Genomic DNA, 3,950 nt, shown 5'->3' with positions numbered 1-3,950 from the left:
TTATTGAATAAAATGTAATTCATGAAAGCAACAATCAGCAAGAGGCCACTTTGCATCTGGAAAAAAAAAGCAGCTAATAAACAGACTTGAAAAATTTGTTTAATTTTTTGTAATCTAATTTTGGTTTGTTTGAAGAAGCTAGAAGCAGAAACCTGTCTGGTGCTAGATGACAATAAGAACATATTAAACCTCAGGAATATCTGAACCAGGAATATCTGAACCAAACTTTTAGTCCTCTTTTGGAGTTGGATGGGACTTGGAGAGTAACAAGTCTGCCCTTGTCTGCTCAGGAACAGATACTGAGAACTTTTCCCTTATTTTACAAAAGGAAACAAGAGCCTAGGAAAACCCCCAACTGTCCCGGGACAGAAAGCTCTCTCCATTCCTCTTTTCTTCTCAGGGATTCCTGACCAGATAGCTCAAATTCTCTTATATTTCCTGTGTCCGACATCCGCAAGGAAGGAGAGGCTCACACAGCTCTGCCTCAGTGGTCAAAGCTTGTGTGCGGTGAGTGAGGGKTTTTTTTTCTGGTTTGTTTTTTTCCCTTTCCTGGCTGACCCCATGTACTTAATTGATCAGCAGATATAAATTCCTGTTTTCTTTCAATTTGTGCCCTACTTGATCCTATAACCTTCACACAATAGATTTTTTTTTTTTATTGGTTTGATGGCTGTTTATCAATAAGAGGTATATCTCTAAACTGCTGAAGTTCCGGGACTCCCTTTTTGCTCTTAATCGGGGCAGAGAACAGATGGGAACTTGACAGGATTATTTCAGAAAAGATCCTCCAAAGCCTTGATTACAGAACAGATATAGACACTCTGAAATGATATTTTATGTGGTTAAAACCAGAATTATTCTCTTCTCTTTAAGCCTTTCAAAGACATGCCTGAACCAAAGGGCCCCATTAAGCTCCAGTGTAATTGAGCGCAATTTATTGATACTTCCAGCATGATGGTTTCTGCTTACATCAATGCTGAATTTCACCCAGAGAGKGTTTGGAGTGATGAGAATTAGAAAAAAGATTATACTATATGAAATGCTGTGTTATGCCAGCACCATACTGCTACAGCTTGTAAAATCACATTGCTTTGTATAATAAAAGATGTTTACAGCAGCAATGAACTCAAAGCAAGCACATAGCGCATGTTGGGTGATATATAAAAATAACAAGCCATCTTGCTGGGCATTTGATTTTCAGGGGATAATCCTAGACAGCGCTCTGAAGATTAGAGAGAAGGGAGGGAAGACGCTGTGCGAGGCTGGCAGGARCTGCCTGAAACACCACGGCCTACTAGGAGGTGTGGGCGCCGCTGGGAAACGTCGCGTGGGTTTTGCTAACGTGCCGAGCAGATGGCTTATTAGGAAAGAGAGGGGTGTTGCTCTTTGAAGCGAGAAACATATATGGGCTGATTCCACAAGAGAGAATCCTGGGGGAATATAAAGCGCAGGGAGAGAACTTGAGCTGAACCTTGTTATTTCACTGGCAACGCTCTTATTTTTAGCGTCAGACTCTAGGAAATGGGTGATTTCTTACTGCACAGACTATATTTAGACATAGTTTCATAGAAAGCTGAAAAATGCACCTAAATGCACCTGTTAGAAAAGTGTAATTGACAACCCAGTAAATATACTGCAAATTGAATGTGCAAACAGAAGAAAATATGCTTTGAATCACCAGGTTTCATACTAGACATGCTGGGTTTGCTTCAAAGTTCTGAACCTCATGATTGTTATTTTCAAAATTTTGAACCTTATTGTGACTTTTTGGCACTCTCAGCACTAAGACTTGTACAACACATTTCAGAAGCAGAGACAAAATGCAACTAGAGGTTTTCCAGGCCACAAGAAATTATGCACCCTACTGCACCTTTGTAAACTTATAGTTGAACAGCTTTGGATTAGGGGGGATTTCATTTCCAAATCTATATTGTGACTTTGAACAAAGACCAGGAAACCTCTTTGTCCCCTTTAATTTGTCCCCTTTGTAATTTGGAAAAAAATATATTTACTGATTTTGACTTGCATTATATATATATATATACACACATTTAGCATGCTCATAATTATTCAGGGAATGTATTAATAATAACAAGAAAGGAGGAGTAGGAACCATGCTCAAATAAATAATCAACCTTTCTCTGAAGGTCAAGACTGATTATCAACACTGCTATGACTACTGAATGTCATAATAATATATACAGTACATGGATGGAGTAATTGTAAGGAAAAAAAACAGAAATATCATAGAAAAAAAAGGATTTATGTGAAAGGGCACATTTTCATTCATGATTTCTACATTTTTGTTTTGTCTATGTTTATTTGTGAATTCATAAGATGATCTTCGTGCCATAAAAGCTGTCTCTTATTGCTGGTTTTATTTACACTAGCAATTATTTTGAGACACATCTGTAGTCTCAGAGGTGTCAATGTTCAATACTTAGCTCAATGTTCAATAAACCAGCTCAATATTCAAGATAAAACTTTTCTATTTAATTCTCCTAATCAGGCATCTGGGCATCTGTTCTCGTTTCTCGATGACTTTTGTTAGTGCCCACATTTCAAGGCAGAGGTAGCGAGGACCATCTACTCGCGCAGTGATTCCAAATGCAGATTACATCAGAACAGTGAACGCGATCGGCTTCTGGCAAACAGCAGCGAAAAGGACATTCTGGAAGAGGTTAGTGCTGCTGCCTCCCAGGAACGGAGGGAGTGGAAGTGTTTGTGCTGTCACGCTCCGCTCCTCGGAGGGCGGTCAGGCCACGGGCTGCGCTGGCTAAGGCACCGCGCTCCCCGGGACAGAGAGGGCTTCCACCCCCCGCCCCTGTTCGAGTGCACAGCTGCTTTCACGGAAATTGAGGCCTGTCCTCACAAACACTTACCTGCGCAAACAAGCACGCGAATTTCGGGGAGATCCTGCTTGTGGGCAGAAGTTATAGCTGCACTTCTTTTTTCTTTGACAAGCCTAAAAAAGTTCTTGGGACTAAGAAAATAATTCCTACATATCAGTAAATGTATAATATAAATTATAATCAAAAYAAATTTAAAATACTCTGTCCATAATGATCAGGAAATCCTTCAGTTTTACAAATTCTACATCTTGTACTTCACAGGAGAAGATGATTTTACCACACCTTAGGTTTCCTGAAAAATATTTCATCTGATTTTCTTTCCTTATCAGTCACTACAGTATTTGTAAAAGCCCATGATCTTTCCCCATTAAAATGACAACTTACCTCTGAGGAAGCTCTTCGCAGCCAAAGAAACAACACTCATCAACTCACAGTTAAAATAGTGGTCAACTTTACTTGCTTCATGTATTTAACAGACTTCAAGTTACTGCCAACAGTCATTCCTTTTTTTTTTTTTTTTTCTTTTCCTTAGAAGAACAGGGCAGTTTTCGACCAAGGCCACTGCATGCATTTATTCTAATCACCTTGGAAAAGCTGGAGAGACTCTCAGGAGATTCCTATTTTGGTCAAGAGCCTGTTCAGAAAAAGGGGAGACTGGAATTGATTTCAAACCTGATAGGTCCAGAGGGATGTATCACACAGGGAGGTCAAGTAACATGACAGGGCCTGGTTAATCAATAAAACTGAAGAAAACGCCTGCACATCAGCAGCAAGGATAGCTCCCTACCAGATGATGGCCATTCCCTGGCACACGCAGGTCGGTGCAAACCCTAACGCAGGTCAGGCTGCTGCACTTGCCCACCTCAACCCCACACTTGCACACAGGGCACTGCACAACCTGCGGGGCCATGGGTCTGTTTAAGTTATATTAAGGCTTCTCTGTTGCTCTTTCACCTGTCCCAAAGTTGTTTGTTCCTTTCAAACAGACATTTGAAAGCTCTGGATTTGGACTCTCCTCCCCACCACAGCCTGTTGAAGTGATGGGTTCCCTGCCCAGGCCCGAGCGCTGCCGGCGCCTCAGCGGGCAGCGACTGCCGG

The sequence above is a fragment of the Nothoprocta perdicaria genome, unplaced genomic scaffold, assembly GCF_003342845.1.
Source record: "Nothoprocta perdicaria isolate Ctin4 unplaced genomic scaffold, notPer1 scaffold_20, whole genome shotgun sequence".
Taxonomy (NCBI): Eukaryota; Metazoa; Chordata; class Aves; order Tinamiformes; family Tinamidae; genus Nothoprocta; species Nothoprocta perdicaria.
The sequence above is the reverse complement of the archived record's forward strand: the minus strand, read 5'-3'. Positions refer to the sequence as shown.